Consider the following 25,970-nt stretch of genomic DNA (forward strand, 5'->3'; position numbering starts at 1 on the left):
AATATAAATATGTCATTTAATACACATATAGTAACCATGTCAAACATTAATATGGAAAGTGAATCTCTTGTAATTTAATTAAATATTTAAAATTTTCCGGACAGATTCGACCAATTGTACCCTATTGGCAACATTGAATTTTGCGTCAAAGATAACATTTCATTCTACGCAACATTTGCAACATTTGTAATCATTTAAAAGATAAAATAATTTAAACGCTCCAATAAAATTTGTTCTTTAATTCATAAAAGATACCGAGTCAGATCAATCTGCACAAGAAAACTTAGATTAGTCTAGTTAAGCAATTCCTTATAACATTACATTGTGTAATTTAAATAATATATTGTGTGTATTTAAGAACATTTTTTTTTGCGTTTGTCGACAATACATTTTACGCTTCAACTTAATTGCAAACCATTAAATTTATATTATATTTTATATTAATATACGTATATTTAGTTTTAACATTAATTTCTTCGTTGTACTGATAGAACATTAACAGATTGAATTGTTGTTTTCGGAACATATTCTATCATACAAGATACTTACTTGGATAATATTCAAGTTAAATAACGTATGACATCATTTGTAGCTAATCATTATGTCTTATTGTATGGCAGTCTGGATGTCTATTTTGATAATTTCATTTGATGATTGATAATTAGGTGTTTTTTGTTGTTGTGATAGTTGGGTGCACAAGTTCACGACCTACCTGGTGTTAAGTGTTTACCGGAGCCCATAGACAACTGCAACAGAAATAGAACCACCTCGAGATGTGAGTTCTAAGGTCTTAGTTTTTACAGTATTACCGGTATTTAAATCCCGCAAGTACATATAATTTTTTTCTAACGAATTACGCGCTTCCCTCATCTTATTAATTACCGCCACGATGAAGGAATACATGTTGTAATATCGACTAAGACCGCAGATATAATAATTTGCGTAAGTGTTGGTGGTAGAACGGATTTTAAGTCCACCGAGGCAGACAATACCATTCTGCCGATTTTTGCCGCGAAGAAATGTTGCGTTTCGGTTTCAAAGGCGGAACAGCCTTACAACTATATTTTAAAGTTTTAAAGGCCGTTTTCCAATGACAGCACAAGAGCGCATTATGCGGCATAATGCGCTCTTGTGCTGTAATTGGAAAACGGCCAAAGACTCAGTCGTCGTATCTCAAGGTGAGTGACGGCATTAATATTGTTAAGTCTATGGATTTAACGGCGGTGTTGTAAAGTTTGCGCGGCAATTTTGAAAAATGGGAGCTTTTGGTGCTCTATTAAACCGGCTGATGCCCAGGTCCAGTGGACGCGTGACTCGTTTCAAATTACACTCACATCTGTATCCGAAAGTATGTACGTAAGTATCCGGTATGATTAAAATAAGTTATTCCGTACGTCAAAATTTTAGAGCTAGCTCACCTGTGTGGTATTTCCGAGGCGCACCTAACGCTTGTCTAACCATATCTTTAATTTTAAGCCAGGCGCGGCTTCTAGGAGATTTTATTACAACGGGCAGCGTTTCCCTTTTTTATTTATTGCGTATTGTGAATGAGTACACGGATTGACTGCTGTTGTAATGTTACCATGGCACATAGACATCACAACCTGAATTCCACCACACCCACCTTGTCTTATATTTATTTATTTTTTATTGCATAGATAGGTGGACGAGCTCACAGTCCACCTGGTGTTAAGTGGTTACCGGAGCCCATAGACCTCTACAACGTAAATGTGCCACCCACCTTGATATATAAGTTCTAAGGTCTCAAGTATAGTTAGAACGGCTGCCCATCCTTCAAACGGAACGCATTACTACTTCACGGCATTATTCCCCGAAGCGAAGCGACGGCGGGTCGCTAGTTATCTTATCTTAGTCTTATCGTTTAGGCCACGACGACCTCATTCTTGAATCTTCAATCTTCAGTCTTGAGATGTATATCTCAATTGTTTAGTATAACTGGTGGCCCACTCTTAAAAACTGGAATGCATTACTGCCTTGCGGCAGAAATAGGCAAAATGATGGTAACTGATTGTGTGCGCTTTCAATACGCCCTTCCACAAGCAAATCTCGTATATTACTCAGGGAACACTGCTTTCCATTTTCGAGTGAATCCCTTCGTTACGTTTTACGACGGGAAAAGACGGGATAGTGCTATTCTATCCCGACAACACACAGCCATATCACATCCAGTTGTATATTATCTGTGTATTTTATATTTATATTTAAATTAAAGTACTCATCGTAATAACGGTAGACAGCGGCTCGGCTCTGTCCATGGCATTGCTGAAGTCAACGGGAAATGGTAACCACTCACCATCAGTTCGGCCCTATGCTCGTCTGCCTACAAGGGCAATAAAAAAAAATTTGCATTCTGTTGCTTTTTGTGATAATTTCTATTTTTGTTAAATATTGCATAGTTACTGTTACGTGTACTCCTCTAATGTAGGTTAATTATAATTTCTCCTCAAAACAAGTTTTGTAGAAATGCAAAGTAAAATACGTTTGCAAAGTGCATTAGGTCTATTCCACATTAAAATACGCCACAACATTACATTTGGTTAAAAACTGGGATTACAGCTAAAGCTATCATGTTACATTATTATTATTATTTTTACCCTACTTATTTGCTTGTAGCCGAAGAGGCTATTCCAGATACGCCTAGCAAGAGCAGTGCTTCGCAGAATCTACCATCGGATCGGAATCGCGACCCACTGAGAAGATCAGGCGAGAAACTCAGTGGGCTAGTTACTGGTGGTAGGACCTCTTGTGAGTCCGCGCGGGTAGGCACCACCACCCTGCCTATTTCTGCCGTGAAGCAGTAATGCGTTTCGGTTTGAAGGGCGGGGCAGCCGTTGTAACTATACTTGAGACCTTAGAACTTATATCTCAAAGTGGGTGGCGCATTTACGTTGTAGATGTCTATAGGCTCCAGTAACCACTTAACACCAGGTGGGCTGTGAGCTCGTCCATCCATCTAAGCAATAAAAAAAAACATTCTAATAAATTATTTAAAAATAGTATGAGCGTTGATCAACAATTCGCCATTTTTTTGTACAGTTGTATCAATATTTAAAAAAGGCAAGGTATCTGTATCTACTCTGTATCTGTACAGTTTACCCTAAAGAAGTTATTTACCCAAATCAAAAAGAAAAAAAACAGCGGTACATCTCTACTGTTTCATGAAACTGACAAGTGTGTTACCTATCTATTTTTGTTGAAACGTTGGCCGTTTTAAATTTCAGACCTACGTCCTTTCCATTGTTCCATTTGTGAATGAGAAAAAAAGTGTAATATATATTACAGTACTTATTTTTCGGGATTACGAAATCAAAACCACATCAACATGTCGGCATTTAGCTGTAGTCGGATGTCTCAGTGTCAAATACTCACAGAACACAAAAAAACTCTTTGTTTTTAAACATAAATAAGTATGCCAGATGAGAATTTATTTCGACATCATTATGAATGCGTGTTGGTTTAAAACTAAATCTTTTTTAAATATACCTACTTTTATTCAAAATTGACACTTAGATATTTGTAATGCTTCAGAAGAAATTACAGATTTTTATTAATTAATCAATTTGAATAGTTTTATGTGTGTTTTCTAAATTGTATGTTTTTGAAATTACAGGAATGATAATATATTATGACGATAACAGAAGTGTCCATAGATAGAAGCTGAGAAGATCCGGCGAGAATCTCAACGGGCTGATGCATGGGTTAAGAGTTGCTGCCTTTTTACTGGGGCTATATGGGCTGTTCGAATTGAATACAGCCTTCGCGGAGATTGCGTTTGTGGTCTATGTACAAAATTGATTTTTTTTTCGAGACTGCTTAAAACGTTTTGTAGCCCGCGCTAGTGGGACGACAGTCGTTCTTCTGTATCTTCTAGAGAGCCTCATGTGTTAAGACGGACATTCAGCACTGATATTGTCATTTCTAAATAACTAAGCTCTGGGTGGGCGATGAATTTGTCTTTGAATCTATAACAATAAAAAAAGATGTGTGGTGTCGTGGGACACCGGATAGGAACGAAGTTCCTTATTATAAAAATATTAATTTTAAGTTCTATCCGAGGTATAAACAAAATAAAACTGGAGGTTTCGCAACAACCCACGGTCATTCGGTAACGTGCGAACTTATTGTGGTACACTTCATTCACGGTTGTTTGCATAAGAGTTAGTGTATTGCGCAAACGAACGCTCTGAGATCGTGGTCAATGAATGATAAAAAAATGTTATTTTTTATACGTTATTACAAAGTTAAGTAGTACACTGTGTGCATTACTATTAAAAATCTTACGTTACGGACGTTTTTGCCCGGTTAGGGTACCCCACCGCATCGTCCCATAAGGAACTTCGTTCCAAAATGTTTGTTTGGAAATTTAATTTCGAATTAAATATTGTCTTCCGCATATATTTTATAACCAAATAGCAACCAGCCAGTGTCTCAGTAAACCTTTAACGTATCCTTGTCAAGCCTCGAAGTCGACATAATCGTCGCGGCCTAAAGAATAAGACTCTTGATCTACTCCTATTGAGCGATGCGAATGTGCCAGTGTTCAAATCCCACAGGCTGGTAACAATTTGTTCTAATGAAATACGTACATACTTAACTCATGTCCATTAATGTCTTCTACGATTAAGGAAAAAATTATAATTGAGACAGACCTCAAGTCTCAAAGTGAGTATAAACATTAAATATGTGATATCTATGGGCTTCTATAAACACTGGTGGAATCTGAGATCGTTCACCCGTCTATTAAAAAATTAAATTCAAATTGTACGTACGATTATCAAGAAACTGTAGTCCGTATAAGAACAATAAAGTATATATATGTAATGACATTATCTTAAATATTTGTCATTCGTTTGCTTATTCTGCGAGTATTTCGGAAAAAAGGCTTATCTTTAAGTCTAGAACAAAATAACCTGCGATTTTCATAAAAAAATTGTCTCAAAGAGAAGTAATCTAAGAAGAAATATATTCTCCATTGTCTGAATAAATAAGTCTTAATTCAGTGTTCGTAAAGAGCAACACAGCGATTCGTTTTGTAAAATAAACTTCAAAGGGATCCTCAGAGCTTTCAGTGAAGTGGAACGCCCTCGTAGCTTCATTAGGGGAGTGTCAAAGACCTCACAATCTATGTGGCACTCGATACTTTGGCCAAGTCTCGTCCTTCCAATTAAAGAGAACAGCGGAGGCTGCCAAGTTCCGAGGCGTTTCACCAGTCGACATTGTTTACAGTCTTGTATCGCTATCAGGTCACCTACGACCTTGTGACCTCTGCCCTCGCACCGCTCTCGGCACCATGCGTGCCCGTAACAAAACAGAGGGAGCTAGTTGCCTCTTCAACGCATGTCCGAGCCTGCGCAGTGGCCAGAACTCGCCCGGGCTTTCCAGTGAATGGAGCACGCCAGCTCGGGGCGTACGTGTCCTCCGGTGACTCCAGCAGAGTGATGTGAGTGACGCCGGGTGCAGTGCGTAGTGTTGTGATGGTCGCTGCGTGATCGGAGCGATGGCCGAGCGCTCGATTGAGCCCGGCCACACCACACCATGTGCGGCCCCGTAGGTAAGGAACTCAAGGTCACCCCGTAAACAAATCTCCGGTGTCACCCCTTCATCATTTCCGAGGATCGTTTACGGCCGTTTTGGCGCTACTATATCATTTATCTCGGTCGCTCCAAAATTGCCCTAGTCGTAATGTCTGAAATGATACGGAACGCACACGGTGGTTTTACGATCGCAAGGCACGCCGGGCCAGACACCGTTTTACTGGGCGTATGGCCGCCTGAGACTCGTCACATATAAATTACGTGTATTTTAGTGGATTACCAACATAGAATCTCTCACATTACAACTGTCTTACCAACATTTTATAGCGTAATTCTTCCTCCAGGAATTCTTTGTTAAATCATTTGATTTGGCAAGATATACTTTTATTTTTGAGCACCGTTATACTGTCTGTGTACTTGAGATGGGAAAAGGATGAAAAGGAAAGAACCATTTTTCATTTGGTATTAAGCTAACGTTATATATTTATACATCTATTGGAATGAAGAGTAGGGAATCGCGGTAACTTTGTGTCTATCAAAGTAGTGAGGGTTTTTAAGAGCTCTCAAATTTTAATGCCTTATTTCTTTGCATAGGGGATGTTTTTACATCTATAGAACATGCGAATATTATAGACGAGAAAAGGGTTCTTACATTTACACAATTTTAAAGATGAAGGTTCCATCTTGAATTACATACTCAAATCTTCATCTTCATACATTTCTTCTTCAAGCGTTCATTGCTGATGTCTATGAGCGACGGTAACATTTAACATCAGGTGGAAAGCATGCTCCTGTCTATAAAGACAATAAAAAAAACACAGACATAAATATATATATTTATTTGACTGACTGCTTGTTTGAACTAACTGCTTCTGCTATGTTTTTTATTTATTTTATTGCTTAGATGAGTGGACGAGCTCACAGCCCACCTGGTGTGAAGTAGTTACTGGAGCCCATAGACATCTACAACGTAAATGCGCCACACACCTTGAGATATAAGTTCTAAGGTCTCAAGTATAGTTACGACGGCTGCCCCACCCTTCAAACCGAAACGCATTACTGCTTCACGGCAGAAATAGGCAGGGTGGTGGTACCCGCGCGGACTCACAAGAGGTCCTACCACCAGTAGGCTTAGCCACTGAGGATTTAAATCTCATATCTTTGCAACGAGTTTCTCTACACAAATTACATAAACCTACTTATTGTTAGAAATAAATTATACACAAACAATTTGCGTTTTTGAAAACAGCCCGGTAATGGTGGAAAAAAAAAAGAAGTGAATTAGACGTTGAAGGTTTGTATACCACCACTTTTATGGAAGAGGCGTGAAAATTACTACTTAAGCTTAGGAAAATATTTATAATTATTTACAATTATTAATTTATCGTATTGTGTTCAGGTCAATTTACTGATTTACACCTATGCGAAGGAGAGGCGCGCTAGTCAGGACATAGTGATGGCTAAAGGCTGAATTTAAGGGCAACCTTCGTTCGTGCTATTGAGAACATTAATATCTATATACCCGTATACAACTAGCGACCCGCCCTCGCTTCACTTCGGGGAATAATGCCGTGAAGCAGTAATGCGTTTCGTTTGAAGGATGGGGCAGCCATTGTAACTATACTTGAGACTTTAGAACTTTTATCTCAAGGTGGGTGGCGCATTTAAGTTGTAGATGTCTATGGGTTCCAGTAACCACTTAAAACCAGATGGGCTGTGAGCTTGTCCACCCATCTAGGCAACAAAAAATTTTTTGATTTTATTGATTTTTTTTTTATACAAATCTGATATTTGCAGCACGCATTCTGTCAATGTTACAAGGGCGGGATGATAAGTAACTAGCCTAACAATAAAACACTTATCTTTTCGTGATAACATTAATTTTATTTTTCGACATAGTCTTCGTGAACCTCTACGCACTTATTCTATCTTCGTTCTAAAGCAGTAATGCCTTCCATAAAATGATTTCTTTCGAGGCCTCGAAAATACTCCTCTACAGCGGCTATGACTTCATCATTTGTGGTAAATTTCTGTCCGCCCAAAAAAGTTTTGAGCTTAGGGAATAAGTGGAAGTCTGATGGCACTATATCAGGCGAATAAGGTAGGTGGGACAGCAAATCATATTTCAATTCGTTGATTTTTGCCATAGCTTTAACACATGTGTGAACCCTAGCGCTGTCTTGGCGGAAGATGATTTATTTTTCGCCAAATCTGGTCGTTTTTGCTGAATAAACTGATGAAAATTATCTAGAAGATTAGCGTAGTATTCTCCATTAATCGTTTGACCTTTAGGAAGGTAAACTATGATCAATATCCCATCTGAATCCTAAAAGACGGAAGCCATCACTTTTCCAGCCGACTTTACAGCCATGGCTTTTTTGGAGCCGGGCATCGCGATTGCGTCCACTGTTTTGATTGAATTTTTGATTCTGGCGTGTAATAACGAACCCATGTTTCATCTGTTGTTACAAATCGACGTAAAAAATCGGCATTATTACTCTGAAACGGTCCAGACATTCTTTTGACTTTTGCACCCGAATCCTCTTTTGATCGTGCGTAAGCAATCGCGGCACCCAACGGGCCGATGACTTTTTCATTTTTAATTCCTCACTTAGGATATGATCTACCCGTTCTTTTGAGATACCTGTAGTGTCAGCTGTTTCAGATAACTTCAATCGTCGATCTGTTAAAACCATATCATGTACTTTCACGACCATTTCCGGAGTCGTGACGCTTTTTGGACGTCCGGGGCGGGCTTCATCTTGGACACATGTACGACCGCGTTTAAACTCAGCCACCCAGTTTTTTACTATGGCATAAAAAGGAGCACATTCACCCTAAGCATTATTTAGCTCGTCATAGATATCTTTCCCTTTCGTGCCCTTCATATGAAGAAACTTTATCACCGCTCTTTGTTCAATTTTATCCATTTTGAAAACACTTGACGAAATATATTTTCAAATGACAAAAAATCAATAAAATTTTCACGCCACCAAATTCAAATTTAGAACACAGGTAGCCAGAGATACGAATTTAAAAATGACATATATATTTTTTAAAGTTTAACTTTTTAAATAGTAGAGGCTAGTTACTTATCATCCCGCCCTCGTATGTCAAATACCATAAAGGTTACATGCTGGTTAAGTTTTATAAAAAAACACCATAAGATTACATTACACTGGTTAAGTTTTCTTAAATTTTCTAATTTTCGCGCAATTTTCTTATTATTTTTTTCATAAGAACCTTCCCCTAACAAAAACATAACAACAAACACAACAAAAAAAGAATTGTCCAATTTGTTGCCGACGTTCTGAAGTTATGGTAGTACATACATTACGGAGATTAATTTTTATATATACCTATAAATATGGTCAACAGTTTCGTACGTCGAATGACATATTTTTTGTCTGCGGAAACGCACATACATCATAGCCCAATATTAAAAAACACAGAGTTACATTTAATTTATTAAACTTACTTTAAAAGAGAATGTCAGGATTTTTATTCTCTTATACTAACTGTCGAGCAGCACTGGAATCTTTTTTTTTTTTTTTTATTGCTTAGATGAGTGGACGAGCTCACAGCCCACCTGGTGTTAAGTGGTTACTGGAGCCCATAGACATCTACAACGTAAATGCGCGACCCACCTTGAGATATAAGTTCTAAGGTCTCAATTATAGTTACAACGGCTGCCCCACCCTTCAAACCGAAACGCATTACTGCTTCACGGCAGAAATAGGCAGGGTGGTGGTACCTACCCGTGCGGACTCACAAGAGGTCCTACCACCAGTAATTACGCAAATTATAATTTTGCGGGTTTCATTTCTTATCTATCTATCTTATCTATCTTAATGCCGTAATTAAGTCGTTATTAGTTCCATTTTAAGGGATAGTCTTTAATCTAATGTATCTTCACTTCGATCTTGTATGTTTAAAACAATATGTATTTTTATATATTTCTCATGTTACGTCATGTTCGTGCAGTTTAGAATATTAATCATTGAGTCTACGCTAGTTTTTACGCTGATTGATTATGTTTCAATGCTTTAAGGCTTCTCGTATATCTACATTATACAAACTAGGCATAATCGTTTATAAACAGGTTCTTAGCACTCTTTTCACATACTATACATTTTTTATAGAAATTTACTGTATAAATGTTGGTAAGAACTTGTTAAATAATAGTCCGTGTAGTTAGTGTTTCCATGTGATTTTTGTAATGTTCTGAGAAATAAATGTCTTGAATCTTGTTAGTGTAGACGAGAAGGCGTCGTAGCTCGCAGTAGCGTGCCGTAGCTCGCTTGATGCTCACGGTGCACTGATAGCAAGACACCAAGGTGCGAATAAAGCGATTGTTAAACCAGTGTGCTTAGTGCGAGCTTTTTTAACTTCTCGATCACGTAAAAGTTAACTCAAATTTGTATGGAGCTGGAATAGCGCCCCTAGCGGCAAACGAAGGGAAGCTGTTCCAACTCCATACAAATTTGAGTTAACTTTTACGTGACCGAGAACGTTAAAAGACTAACACTAAGCATACAGGATTGTGGCTGAATCGTGTAGCTAGTTCACAACACGTATTTTAAGTACTCATATTTATTATCAGTTCATGGGATGGTATGGACATGTGATGAGACGGAATGAAAATGAGGTTGTTAAGAGAGTGTTAACTATGAATGTGGAAGGATTTAGAGGAAGAGGTAGACCTAAGAAGAAATGGATGGATTGTGTGAAAGACGATATGGGTAGGAGGGGAGTGAGCGAAGAAATGGTATATGATAGAAGAGTATGGAAGGAGAAAACATGTTGCGCCGACCCCAGGTGACTGGGAGAAGGGCAGGATAATGATGATTTATTATCAGTTCAAGAATTTAATTTCCTTTATTTTTATGGGCTGATGATAGTCAATTAAGTGTAGCGTTTACAGGTGGGTGGGTGACAGACTGTCATACATGTTATCTGATAAATAGTAGTACAAACTTCTTAGTAGTATACCTACGTAATTACACCTAAGACTTTTGACCTAAATTCTCAAGGGAAAGAAGAAGAATTATGTTTTCTCGGACTATTACAGTTTTATATCGCTATTAATCATAAATAATTTGTATCTGAAAAATAAAAGGACGAAATTTCAACAAACAAAAATAGTCTGTCAGTTCGTATGCATTATAGCATTGTTCTAAGCGCTGGTGACGTTTTCCCTTGGCGTTGATTAAAGCTTGTGAATAATGGCCGCTGTAATGGCCGCTTGCTTCGAGCTTATCTCTTCTCATTCAACAAGAGGCACAGACGTCCTTGTGGTGTTCAGCCTAGCTATTAACAATGTGATCAATTTAAATCGCCCTGTAATCTGATAATACGTTCATCTTTTGAAAAACATTTATGACATTGTAAGAATAAAAATCATCAGGACATTATGAGAATTTCTTTGATTTTTGAGAGCCCTTGACAGAGTTTAAGCGCTTGTTATGTTTATTAAACTATAACTATTAAGTTGTGATAGTAGAATGTAAATATATAATATAAATTTAATAGTAACGCAATATTAAAACCTCTCAATATAAAAATGTGAGCACAATTGTAAAAACAATATTATTTATTATTTATTTGTACACACAGTTAATATAATACAGTGATTGCGATAAGATATAAAAAATGGCGAGCTTAACTCAACAATTGAGTTATCTACCAGCTAACCGTTCTTAAAGAAGGAAAGCTTTATATGACACAATAATGTATTGTGTCATCGGAAAATGTAAAATTATGAAAGTCTAGATTTGAAATTAGAAAAAAATACCATTGTAAAAAGGCATTTATGTGTATAAGCAGCTTTAGTGAGCTTGGGCTCGCCTAGTTGGTTACAGGAGCCTGTAGACATTCAAATGTGAATGTCTTGGCCACCCCAAGATAAGGAAGGGGTTGAAGTGTTAGTTGCGATTCACAACAATTTTTCAACCCTTCAAACCGGAACGAAGGCAGCAAAATTGGGCACAATGGTGGTCCACACCCGTGCGGACTCACAAGCTGTCCTACCACCAGTAATTACGCAATGTCCTGCCTATTTCTGCCGTGAAGCAGTAGTGCGTTTCGGTTTGAAGGGCGGGACAGCTGAGGTACTGTTACAACTGAGACCTTGGAACTCTTATCTCAAGGTGGGTGGCGGCATTTACTTTGTAGATGTCTATGGGCTCCAGTAACACCAGGTCGGCCGTGAGTTTGTCACCCATTTAAGCAATAAATATCCTATACATACCCATGTCACTTCATTTGCTCCTTTTAGCAATTTTCTTACATCAGCCGGTATTATGCAGTGGCTCAAGTTAATTATTTAAAGTGATTTAATAAAGAGGCAATTAATTATATTGGAATGCAACCAAACAAAAATTTAAAACGAAAAAAAAAGGAAAACTATGACTATTAACATTAAATTTTGTCAAAATAGAAAATGTGAACATTAATTATTCTGCGGTATATTAGAGATAAGAACAATTGGTCGAATTAGTGTAATAATTAATAGTAATTAGTCGAAAAATAGTGATTTTTAATTAATAAAATATGTGCAATATGTGTTCTTAGTTCATTCCATAGGTTGTCAGTCAAATAAACAATGTTAAGTTCGTTTCCAAATGATTATTGTCCACCTGATGGTTGTCTGGAAGAGATCGCTCTTAGCGATAAGACTGCCAATTGTACTTTTTTGTGTTTAATGTATCGCACTGTTTATTTGTTTTTTGGTGTACAATAAAGAATACTCTCTCTCTCTCTCTCTAAATTATTATAAATTACTTAATAATTGTTACAAGGAATGAATAAGTTGACATGATACAAAAATAATCATTGAAGAGTTGCTTGCTTTCTTTTTAAATTAAATCTTTTGAATTTGTTAGATGTGAATATCATATCAGCTTTTTACCGTCTTGTCTAATCGGTAAAAGTGTGTAAATTCTATTTTTTTTAATGTGTGTGGCAGCATTTTCGGCATCTACATCGTTCGCATTCGTACTTCTAAAAATGATCCGTCAAATTCCTGAAGGCCCTCGAATAGTATGTTCACAGCATATAATTCGGGGACTTTAGAAATTTGATGGGCCACATTTCATCTATGAAGAGAAACGTCGAAGAAAATGGTCATGCGCGGAGAGGAGTCTGAAGATAATTTGCTCGAAGATAAGTGGGTCATTAAAGCCCATTAAACATAACAAAATTACAAATACTCTTTCGGAGCGACTAGATAATATAAAAAGGTTTCATGATGCAGAATGTCGAATCATCAACGTTTTTATTTATTACGGATCAGTGTTCGGAATTAAAAAAAAACCTTATTGGAAATATAGGGAAGAGGTGAATATTCTTTGCCAATATCAACTCTTAAGTGGAATAATACTGAATAGCACGATAATACGCTAGGAAAGTTGGAAGTGAATACAAAGATAAAAAAGGAACAAACTCCACTCTTTTATTTTTATTAACTACGAACTTATGATTTCACATTTTTTTATTCTATTGTACTATTGATTCAAGTAGTCTGAGCAAAGCCTTCTTAACCAAAATAATCGATGTTCTGCGAACCGATATTTACTATTGAATCGCGTTAATTACAAATTCAACAAATTTGGCATTTATGTGTATTAGACTGATCATAGACACAAGAAGATTGATACCAACATGACAGTACTTTGACAACAACATGCACTGGGCGGCAGTTCTTTCATAGGAACTGCCGATGAAAAAATATACGGGAATCTCTTGCACGAGAAATAACCATTCGATTTTTCCTATGACAAAAACATAAACTGTCATCTTACAAACAACGTATTACAAATGTGTACTCAATTGATTGTAATAATTATCTAATTAGCTTAAGGTTTTTCGTAGCGACATTGACTATTTATATTTTCTATAACCTGAAAGTGTGTAGGTTCAAATTAATTCTATGTTATCATAAAAACGTGTTGACATGCCATGAATATTGTATGAGTTCGGTGGAAACTGTTTTGTCGATGTTTGTCGTTTCCTGTTTGTTTGGAAATAATTTACAACGTTTACCCTTTATTAAGCTTTTTACGATCATGAAGAAATTGGCATTGAAAAACAATTTTGATTTTTTTCTTGTTCAATCTGTGATGTTGTAATGAATTTGTTAATTGTACAGATTTTTTTTGGCGGGAACGTGAGGAGCCAGCTATTTAGTAATCTATGCAAGTGCACAAACGTGGGAAAATGAGATAAAGCAGCTGGATGTAGCTTCTCGGGTTCTTCCAAAGAGAATCGTCAAATAACCACCATTTTGTTGAGATTTAATTTCATCCCATTTCACCCCCTTTTGATTTAATTTCATCCCAATTGATTAGTCTCAAATTAATCAACTTCAGCTCATTGCGTTTCATATCATTTATTCATATTATAACAGAATATATTATAAAGAAAATATAAGAATTGGTTTAAAGGTATCTTCACAAATCCAGAAAAGAATTAAAAAAAAATGTTGTACACTATATGTCACATTTATGTCAAATCTCATCTGCATCCATAGAGTAAGATTATAGATTGTCTGCATCTCACAGGTTAACAAAGTTTTGACGGGCACATAAAGTGTCAAATGCACTGTATTGTTCTTTTACTTTGTTAATTCAGTATTTCTTCAGGCTTAAACAGGTAATTATGCCTTATTATCTGTGAAAGTACACAAGTGTGAGAATATGAAACAAATCACTGCAAAGGCTATACCAAAAACCCTGTCATCGATCTCGTCGAAGATTTTGATGTGCCATTTAACCCATACGACACAGCCAATTGAGCTTCCCGACGGATGCTCTTAGTGGGTCGCGATTTCCATCCCGTGGTAGATTTAGCGAGGCGTTACTATTGTTAGGGTAAATGTTAGGAAACTCCTTCGGCTAAGCCCTGTGAGTTCGCTCACCAGTCAAGTGCACTCAGAATAGCCTCTCGAAGGTCCTATTATTAAATTTTTATAGTTTTTTAAGACGTTCATCTGTCTCATTCATTCTATTTCATTCTAATTTCATTCTATTTCATCACATTCAACACATTAGAAAAAAAATTTATAATTAAGATTAGCCAGAAGAAAGTCAATCAGTGTAGACGTCCGCAACCACCATGACAGTATAAGTAGTATTCGAAACATCGGAAATAATGAAATAAGATTAATAGATAATAAAGATTAATTCGTTTTATTTGTTTCCAATTTGTGGAAATCGAAGAAAATATTTTATAAGAAAATTCTTTTAAACATTAGCAATTACAAAACTACCTATTTGCATTATATGATGTAGTTAGAAATTTTATTATTTCATTAACACGAGCCTAACTAAATGCAAAGTTATAATTTCATTTTGCAAAATGAAGGCCGTCATTCTGTATGTAAATCCGTAGCTTACTCCTAACTCGAAATTTCAACGTCGGAACGCGAAGTGATGTTTCAACCCGTTTTAATAATACGATTGCGAAATATGACGGACGTGAAGGAGAATTAAAATGTACTGATTATTAGTTTTGTACTCTTTAGACGTTAAAAGCGCGCGCATAGATGACGCCATGAGTTCTTTGCTCACCCGGGGGTTCACGTCATTTCGGATGCTCCCGATCCATTAACGGTGCTTTTAGGTACCTCAAGCATCGGTCATCGTTCTCGTCGAACCCGTTGCTTGCGAGGAAGGGCTCGACAAGTAAATTAACCCACAGACACAGCCCACTGAGTTTCTCGCCGGATCTTCTCAGTGGGTCGCGTTTCCGATCCGGTGGTAGATTCTGCGAAGCACGGCTCTTGCTAGGGTTCGTGTTAGCAACGTCGTCAGGTTTGAGCCCCGTGAGCTCACTAGTTAAGGTTACGCTGAAATAGCCTTTCAAGGCTATCAGCTTAGGTAGGAAAAAAAGAAAAAAAAATCTCCCGGGGCTTAAGCGATTATAGCATGATACATTGCGGCATAAAGATGAAGGTTTTGACAGACTGAATTAGATGTAGAGTTCTGTCGTGAAGAACTCAGGTGGCGTCCTGTGATTTCGCATGGTTAGGTACCACGACCTATTTCCGCCCGTGAAGCAGTAATGTGTAGCTTGATGGACGGTAGCATTCACGTTTTGATGTCTGTGAGTTAAGTATTCACTGAACACTTCACCCATTTCACATTATAATATATTAAACAAAGTGAATTACTTAGAATTGTCATTACTAAGTTCATAATGCGGCCTTATTTTCTTATTTCAACGGCAAATTCCGTGTTCCGACTTGAATATCAGATATCCGTTTCTTTAATCTAGAACTTTCCTCGTTGTTGTTCTTTATTGGCCTTTTTCTTAGATTCTAGAGGGGACGTTGGCAGTATCTGTGAGGAAGCTTTGAATCGCGTTCTTCGCTATTTCGCGAAATATGAATGTGAGTGAATCCTAACCTGAACCAATCTCTTAATTTGAATATCAGGATGTTTGTTAGCGTTAGCGAGATTCACGTTGTGCTCTATAGGCTATTTTGTCCCTAACAGCTGGGCTATAAACTTACATTTCTATATATCTTTTTTCGTCTATAAAGACGTTTTGTATACGTAGGTAAACAGAGTTAAATGAACTCGGATATATGTACCCCGAAAAAGCCCGCCAGCCAGACATAAATCTTTTCACGTCTAATAATTAAAACAGAACTCAACATAAACATGTAGCGCTCACGCGTAATTAATAAAAGGATGCATACATAATTGCATGTATAAAAATTAACATTTCCACTTAATTAAACATAAAAAGCCATTCGTCGTGACAAAAGGACCGCTTTCCCTCCGCGGGGGTGGACCCAAATTTTCTACTCTACCGGACTTCACTTCAGTTTGGGCGTAATAAAATAATCCAAAACGTGACAATTCGGTTACGTCAATGGTGTATTTCTTTCGAAAAAATCCACCGGTTTGTGATCGAGTTCGCCTACATTTGAATCAATATAGGCATCAATATAGGCAATATAGGCCTTCAATCTTTACATTGCATTGTTTTATCACGTTTTCAATTGGACATTCTGACTATTTATTCATCGTTTCACGATCTTGTGATCGAAGTGAAGTGTTTTCATTTTCTAAGTGATTTTTTAGTGCAGGACCGAAAGGGTTTTGCTCGAAAGCATGTTATGAGCGTGTTTTAGAAATTTGAATTTAATAATTCATATTTTACTTTTGATAGTATTGTCACGTCTTTGTTCTCTCTTTTATTTAATTAATTTAATTTAATTTATTTCTCTTAGGAGCTCCTATAAGAACTATCGCTTTTTACTTCGATAATTCGATGCTTTCGACAATTCTTTATCATATTTTTAACTATTTTTACGTCATCAGTCGTTGGTGATTAAATCGGATTAAATCGTAAAATTTGGTTTTAATTAAGCCCTCATTCATTTATTTTTCGTCTTTCTGGATGTAAAGGAGTGCTGTGTCATAACAATCACACGTGCCTTGTACTGTAGTATCAATTTACAATTTTGATTATTTATGTTTGTCTACCTACCTCCAATTACCATCCACATATTTTACATATTTTCTCACGAATAACTTCTGAAGGAAAGGCGTGTCCAGGTAATATGAAACTAGGGTCATTGACATTACGTAGAGAGGGACGTCGCTGGAATACGAACGACGGGCCACAAAAAGGGTACGAAATTGCGGACACATATTTTATTTATGTCAACAGATATTACGGAAAACTAGCGTTAGTGCGAATGGACCTTTTACTGTTATAGAGCAAAATTTCATTTGTACATAATTTGATTTTTTATTTGGGTCCTGTTGTCAGACGCTTGTTGTGAAGTGTTTGCTGAAGAAGGTATAATGCAAATCTTGTCGCACGCTTCAAGGCCACAGTAACAAATATCCTATTCTTTGGACGAAGATATTCACAGCTTGAGAGAATTTGCTAACACTAGCTCTAGCAAGAGCAGTGCTTCGCGGAATCAACCACTAGATCGAAATCGCAACCCACTGAGAAGATCAGGTGATAACTCAGTGGGCTGTCTATGGGTTAGTTAGCACGTCAAACTCTTCGTCGGAGTCGACGGTGATCGATGTTTGAGGGGCTACTGTGAATCGTACACATGAAGGCAAATTATAGAGGAATAATAGCTCTAATACTTTTTAAATCACAATATATACTTCGAAATAGACTGAGCCGTGGTACCTACCAATCCGCGTTTTAAAATTGGCCTACCCACAAAAGGTCTTCTTACGTCTCTATAAACAGAAAATACATACTAATTAAGAAGAAAAATAATTATCTATGACAGAGCGACAACAAAGTTTTTTTACAGAAAGCAATATGTAGGGTACAAAAGACAGTCATTTAGTATCTGTCGGAAAGTGCCACTTGATAAATGGTTGTAAGTTTCGTCGTCAGAATTTTCATTGGTATTACATTACTAACAGCTGTTTCCGAAGAAACGAACTCAGATGTAGCTAACTCTCAATTAAATGATGGAGTGGCTGAATGCAGAATTAGAATATTCAAAACCAATTTTTCTTTATAGTTTTTATTTATTTATTGCTTAGATGGGTGGACGAGCTCAAAGCCCACCTGGTGTTAAGTAGTTATTGGAGCCCATACACATCTACAACGTAAATGCGCCACCCACCTTGAGATATAAGTTCTTAGGTCTCAAGTATAGTTACAACGGCTGTCCCACCCTTCAAACCGAAACGCATTACTGCTTCACGGCAGAAATGCGAACTCGCAAGAAGTCTTACCACCAGTAAGTAAAAATAAAAGTAAAAATAGTCGTGTCATTGTATTTTGTGGGCAGTGCTTTTCAGGTTATTCGCGGAGTTATTTATACACGGCTTTCCTAATTGTTGGAGGCCACAGACAAATTTGCGCGAAATCTTGATAAATAAGATGAAGAAGTTAGTTTATTTGAGCTACCGAGTATCTTCATATTCAGGCGTAGTGAATTTACTGCAGAAATAGACAATAAGAGTATTTAAGTATTCGGGACCTTGCCGCTTCAAACAGCCACTACGAAAGTTTTTAGTATGGTCAGGATTCGCGACTGGGACCATACGAAAAGGCTTAGAACGGAATTTTGCATTATTTCCGATATTTGATACTAAATCTGTCTCTGTAGTCTGTACACGATAAAAATGTTAGTGACTCAATATGGTCAGTCCCTTCATAAAAAAATACCAACATAACCCTTGACGCCTTTGTTTTACCTCATTTCGGGACCGGCGAAGAATGTCCTTGCTACAAATATTTATCGAATTATTAGAGCGGTATCTTCCTATCTCGCATCTCTTTCATCTCTCTCTCTTTCAAAGGTGATTTCATTTTACATTTAGCGATGCCTACGTCGAAGTCATACTATATTGGCCGATAACATATAAATTTCGGTGCTTTTCATAAGTGTGAATAGTTATCGGGTGATTTAGGTTAGTACTGTGTTTATACTACAAGTGATTCCAGTCTCATCGAACTATTTAATTGTTACCCATCGAGATATTACGTATTACGTACGATGTTTTTACCATATTAACTGTTGTCGGTGCTTAGAAGATGGGGCAGTAAAGGGGTTGAAGGCACTCCGGTGCACCACACACCCAGTCGTAAACCTTTCTCGTAGTGCCAGCAGCAACCAAGACGGATTCATCGTTTAGAAAGGCAAAGAGGACACATGTACATATAAACCTTAAAATTTTTAATTGTTATCAATTTAGCGATCTTGTATAGAAATTAAATTTAGCATGTTAAAAAGCAAACACTTTTAATTTGTTTTGTTCTTACCCCTCAGGGCTGTGTAGCGATTTTTGCAAACGGATTTTAAACATTCAACGACTTTGCAAAATGACGTCCAAATTATATTGAATTTGTATGTATAAGGTTACATGATGCTTTGATAAACTTTAACCTTTGTTGTTTGAAAACGCAAGGAGAAGTTGTAAATTGACTAATTGATAATATTTATTTATATATGTTTTTTATATGTATATTTATGTATATATTTAAGTACGAGTATTTGTGTCTATAAATATTATATATGTATATGTTACCGGAAATGTATGAAATCAAGGAATTGTATACAAATCCTAGGAAATGTGTACAATTCCGATACTATTTAGGAAATGTATAAAATATTGTTTGAAAAACTATTTAATGTATAGATATCCTAGGAAATGTATAAATTTCCTCGGAATTGTATATAATTCCAATATCGTATTAGGAAATGTATAAAGTAAATGCTTTCTGTAATAAAACACGTTGTTAATAATATTTTTTTATTATAACACTATTGAGACAATCGGGTAACAGTTATTACCGTAAAATAATAATAATATGTTCATATTATCTTACTAATTAAACCTTCTAAAATCAACTATCTATTAACTTTTAACGTATCATAAAATCAACTTATATTTATTCTTATAAAATCAAATTTTCATTTGGCAAGTAATCAGTCTGATAATTAAGTATTTATAAATGTCAAAGTATAAAAATAAATCTTTATATTATAATACTTTGTCAGTCCATATAGCTATTTATTTTTGCAGGGTAAGCTCGAATGGCATTTGGAAGTACATAATACTTTATTTTTAAAACCCAGACATCTTGATGTAGCACAGTTTTTCTTGCAAAGGCACTTCTTAAATCCCTGGCCGGTTCCAGTGGATTGCAAGTTGGCAACTGACCGTAGTGCAAGACTCGTCCCGCTGTCCCCGCGTACCCACCAATATCTTAAATGTTTTACATTTCCGATTGCTATTTAGGAAATGTATAGATTTCCTAGGAAATGTGTAATGTGTAAGTATAATATAATTTATTTCACACATTTCCGTGCGATTTTAGGAATTACATACATTTCCTAGGAATTGTATACAATGACGGATTACATACATTTCCGGTAACATATATACACATATGTTGATGTAATATCATTATCACCAAGGTTCATCTCTGCACCCCCTAAGGTAGACTGTCAGAGAATGCCTATGGCATTAAGCCCGCCTTTATACTGTCTAGTATATAAAGTTATGAAAAAATAAATGCCCATGAATCGCCATTCAGTTCAGAAGTTCGCCCTTACTGATAATCATCGTTATTCCAAGTATCAACTATCAATAACAAAGATAGCTTAATGCTTTGACGTATGTCATTATATGACGGATATTGTATTTTGCGAAGCTAGTTAGTTTACTTTGTGTGATGCATGTCGTGTTTACACGTGGCGTATAAATGATATTTGTGGCTAGAGAGCCAATTAGATAATTAGGAGATAGGGCTGTAGGGATAGGCACTAGACTATTGCTTATTTCTACAGCCTATCAGTCATGTGGTATCTATTTGAACTACGAAACAGCCAGGATTCCTGTCCTTTTCTCACTAAATGGGGTCGGAGCATTATGTCCTCATTTTCCATTCAGGCCTATACGACATCTCTGCATTCACACCCTGCTTTTGCATATTATCTTTCACATAGTCCATGCAAGTCTTGTTAGGATGCCCCCTACTCACATTACCAGTTAGAGTTGGGACTTACACATGATATCTCAAGTTCTCTAAGCGGTATATAAGTTGTTTTGTCTTTAGACTCCGGTAAAGATGTTTTGTTTGCTATGTTTTGATCTTTTGCGGTCCTAAGACTAATGTAATGGAAAACTAAATATATGTCCTATATGTGGGAACACTGAACTTCAAAGTGTTCAAAATACAATATCAAAGTGCTACAGAAGAAGAAAATTGTTTGATGATACCTAAACAATGATCATAATCACTTTCGGTAACGCCTTTTCGTTTATTCAGCTCTTGAGAAAGACAACGAAATTCAGTGCTATAAATAAGGGTTATATTGTTTCGCTTAGTCGGCGTTCATATTGAAATATGTATGTAAGACGGCGGATGAGATTATGCAATAATAATCCAATAATTGAAATACATATACTTTTGGTGGATATTCCAGATGTCTGTTTAAAAAAAATACTTGAGGCATTTTCTATTTGTTTAAATTTTCTTGCAAACGAAATATATTGGTTAATCTAAAGTTATCTTGCGTTCCACGCGAGGGCTCTCCGATTTCCTGAATTCCGCTCCCTAATAATGGTAAGGCTTATTAAAATATCGTAAAGATTGGATACTATTTTAGTATTTCTACCGCATATCAGCATATAGGCCAACACGAGTCTTCCAGAGTTGAAACTATACTATTATAAAATATTTTTTTGTGTATCTCAGGAATGTGGACAAGATAGGACTATCATAACTGCACAATTGTCTCAAGTCACAAGTGTGTCACAAGTGTAAGATAGGGATTATTTAAATTCATATTATGGTAAATATGGTAGTTTCGACAATTGTTGTTTTGTATTGTAGGTTATCAATTATGTGTAATTTTCAGATGCCTGATGAAGGTCTAATAAAAGACCGAAACGTTGCTAAAATAATAATGTAATTTGTTATGATAGTCCTATCTTGTCCACATTCCTGAGATACACAAAAAAAAATATTTTATAATAATTATGGACGACAATATTGATAATACTATACTATTATATAGACCGTGCACCAAATTCCGTTGAAATTTCATATTATTACTGTAACTGGCTCTCTACTGTACTATCTCGTCTTTTGGTCGGTCGATGTTGGCAAACGTCCCTCAAACACGGAATAATGATCCAATTTACGGTTGCGGATCGCAATTACGTTAATACATTTTACATTGTTTGCATTGTAAAATAATAAGTGATTTGCTGATATGAATATGAATATGTACATATGGAAGGATATGGTTATATACTAGAAAAAGGTAACGGAAAGATAGTCGGCCGAACTGATGAACTTGCTCGATAGATTGACGGTCCGTATGTAGTTAAGAATTTGAGTTATATGCACTTTTATCTTGATAATTTCGTTAAAGCCATTCAGGTTTTTATTGAATATCTTCTCTCTTATTCTAGCCACCGCTAAAATATGTATTGAGGTGTTATATTTTCATCTGCGTAAGTGCAGTCAAGGTCACAAGAGGTCACGAGTTGGCAAAGATTTTTGGTAAAACTGGTATTTCCCTCTTATTTTCCTATCTAAATATCTATCTTGGGTACTGTGTTGGAGGCTAGGTGTGTTAGAATTTGGTGTCTGGTGGTTGATTTGGGTGTGTTGGGAGGTTGTTACTTGTTGAGGCAATTTCGCGTTCCTATCTGAAGGCCTGGACAGCCATTTGTCAACTTTGGTAACCATTTAAAGTCAAGATGATGGAAGATGGAGTCCAGGTCAGCTGGTAAATTACCATCCAAATACTTTAAATTGTTACTTAGGTCAGTCAACTTGTCACTTCGAATTATCACTTACTTATGCGCGTATGCTTTCAGTTATTTTACTGGTGGTAGGATGTCTTGTGAGTTACGCGTAGGTACCACCACCCTGCCTATTTCTGTCGTGAAGCAGTAATGCGTCTCGGTTTGAAGGGTGAGGCAGCCGTTGCATTGTAAAATCTAAGACCTTAGACCTCATATCTCAAGGTTGGTGGCGGCATTTACTTCGTAGATGTCTATGGGCTCCGGTAACCACTTAATACCACGTGGGCCGTGAGCTCGTCCAACTAAATAAGCAATAAAAACAACCCTGTGATAATTAATTATAAACTTGACGCATTTATCTAAATCCTCAGTGTCCACTATCTGAAGTGGTCATCGTTATAATTTCCTCCGAATTTGACATATGGTCCGCAGTGTACCGATAACTAATCATGCACAGATAAACGTTAGATTTAATATCAAATCGAATATTCGATTGGAAATTTCAGTAAACGACAAAGCTCATGTCTTGTGGAAGGCTTCAGAGGAAGAGGTAGACCTAAGAAGAAATGGATGGATTGCGTGAAAAACGATATGCGTAAGAGGGGAGTGAGCGAAGAAATGGTATATGATACAGGAGTCTTTTTTATTTTTTATTGCTTAGATGGGTGGACGAGTTCATAGTCCACTTGGTGTTAAGTGGTTACTGGAGCCCATAGACATCTACAACGTAAATGCCGTCTCCCACCTTGAGATATGAGTTCTAAGGTCTCAGCATACAACGGCTGCCCCACCCTTCAAACCGTAACGCATTACTGCTTCACGGCAGAAATAGGCAGGGTGGTGGTAACTACCCGCGCGGACTCACAAGAGGTCCTACCACCAGTAAATGTTCCCTCGGAATATGTTGTATATGTGTAATAGTATGGTAATTTGGTATTGCGACATTCAAAACTGATGATGCAATTATCATTACGAGACGAAGCCACTCTCAGGTGGTTTAATGTTTTTATTTTGTTGCTTCCAAAAGCATTCTAAACCTGTTGTAAGTACTCGTAAAAGGCGCCATCAAAACATCCACTTTATCTACAATCGTCGAGGTAAAACTTCGTAATAAAACATTAAACGACTGAAACTAAAGTGACTAGTGGTTAATAAGGTTTTAGTACTGTTCTGGTAATAAAGTAAATTGTGTATCACGGTAGATCGATCGATTTTCATTTTCTTTGGACGAGCCCTCGATCGAATCGGTCCACTGACGGCTTTTAACTGAAAATCGTTTAGACATCACAAGAAGAGCGAGCGTTTAAAAAAAATCCTTTCTAAAAACTAAACATAATATATTTAAATACTAGCTGACAGCGGCAGACTTCGTAGTGCCTCAATCGATAAATAAAAGATCTAAAATTTTGTATAAAATAAACTTAAAACAAACAAAAGGAATCCGTCCGACGGGAGATACATCAAAGGAAAAACAAATTTGTTATTTTTATTTAATTCCGAGCGTTTTCATATTTATCTAACTTTACCAATACTACTGTTATAAATGCAAAAGTGATTTTGTTTCTTTGTTACGCTTTCATATCGTAACGGTTCTACTCAGCTAGCCGTGATATTTTGCATACACGTAATCAGGGGTTCAGAAAATTACATGGCTAATTGTGTAATTCATTCATTCGTTAATACAAGTCACCGACTCAGTTCTGCACTAGTTGCCTCCTTCTCTTCCACTCATTCTCCTTATGTCTGAGGGTCGTGACCAACTCCATCCGCGACTTTAGTCTTCACGATGCTATGCCATCTCATCCTGTCTTCGGCAACTCTGAGAGCATCATAGACAGTGGAATCAAGAGCGGTCCAGATCTGGTCAGATCAAATATTACGAAAGTCCCATAAATTAAGTGCAGTAGTATCATCCTATGTTCAATTAATCTCCCTATCAAATTATTTCTGAATCCACCCTCATAATTTCACTCTTACAGGGCACTATCCAAGCTCATACGACTCCATTATACCAATTAAGGTACGAGAGGTGACGCTTGTGGTTTCGACTAATGCGTATTTCATATTCATTTCGCGACTGTCACAGCCCCGAGTGACCGGGTTTCGCTGGTAATTTATAATTCATTGCGCTTTTCGTTCACCGCATCGTTCAGGCGCACTAAACTTTGCCGGTGACGTAACCGACACACTTAAGCGCCCCAGTTAGTTTACCTGCACGCATATTATAGGTCACCTATTTATAGATAGAATTGATTTTAAATATTATGTTCATATTAGAAAGCGTTGTTATCGACAAGCTTATATATAAAAATGAATCTACGTAATGTACTTATGCGCATAACCTCACGACGTCGTCAACAAATTGTATAATTCATTTTTTGTTGTGTTTATTATTGGCAGGAGAAGGTTCTTAAGAAAAAAAAGTATCAAGGAAATTGTGCGGAAAATTAGAACATTTAAGAAAACTTAACCACCATATTAAATTTTCTAATGTAACCTTATGGCGTTTGACATAACGTTGACAGAATGCGTGCTGAAAATATCAGATTTGTATAAAAGAAAATTCAATAAAATCAATAATAAATTTTAGTCCGCGAAGCGAAGGCGGGTTGGGAGTATTTATATAACTATAATCTAGGCACGTTTAGCTACCAATTTTTCTAATGAAATACGTACTCGACAAATGTTCACGATTGACTTCCACCAATATATCTCTCAAGGTGGATATCTCAAGTTGGGTAGCGCATTTACGTCGTAGATGTCTATGGGCTCCAGTAACCACTTCACACCAGGTGGGCCGTGAGCTTATCTAACCATCTAAGCAATATATATGCGTTATATATACTCGTATTGCCATTACGTCCTATTCTTAGTAAAAGCGGTTTTGCTGAAATTTTCCTCGAGGAACTAACTTTGGGCAAAGTTTTAACTCAATCAGATCAGCGACGACAGAAAGTATAAAATAATAACGAACAAATAAAGTCAGATATTATTTTATATTTACTAGAAGACTGTATGTACTTGATAGATTTCTTTAAAATGTAATGTGTTTACTACGAAATGGCGTAGCTTCATCGTAGCTCCCACGTAGCCCGTCGTCGTAACTATGGCTACGAACTAACAGGACTTTTTACTATTAACTCAATTAAAA

At 36.7% G+C, this 25,970-nt stretch overlaps 1 protein-coding gene across 1 annotated transcript in view; it reads left to right on the plus strand.

Moving 5' to 3' along the window:
- The first annotated feature begins 5,389 nt into the window (after positions 1-5,389).
- mAChR-A (muscarinic Acetylcholine Receptor, A-type) overlaps positions 5,390-25,970 on the plus strand; it is a 92,764-nt gene continuing 72,183 nt past the window's right edge. Inside the window, exon 1 of the mRNA XM_028179756.2 lies at positions 5,390-5,572. The gene's annotated coding sequence lies outside the window, so the exon portion shown is untranslated. The remainder of the gene's footprint in view (positions 5,573-25,970) is intronic.

This window comes from Bombyx mandarina, chromosome 23 (assembly GCF_030267445.1).
Source record: "Bombyx mandarina strain Sakado chromosome 23, ASM3026744v2".
In the NCBI taxonomy this organism is placed as follows: Eukaryota; Metazoa; Arthropoda; class Insecta; order Lepidoptera; family Bombycidae; genus Bombyx; species Bombyx mandarina.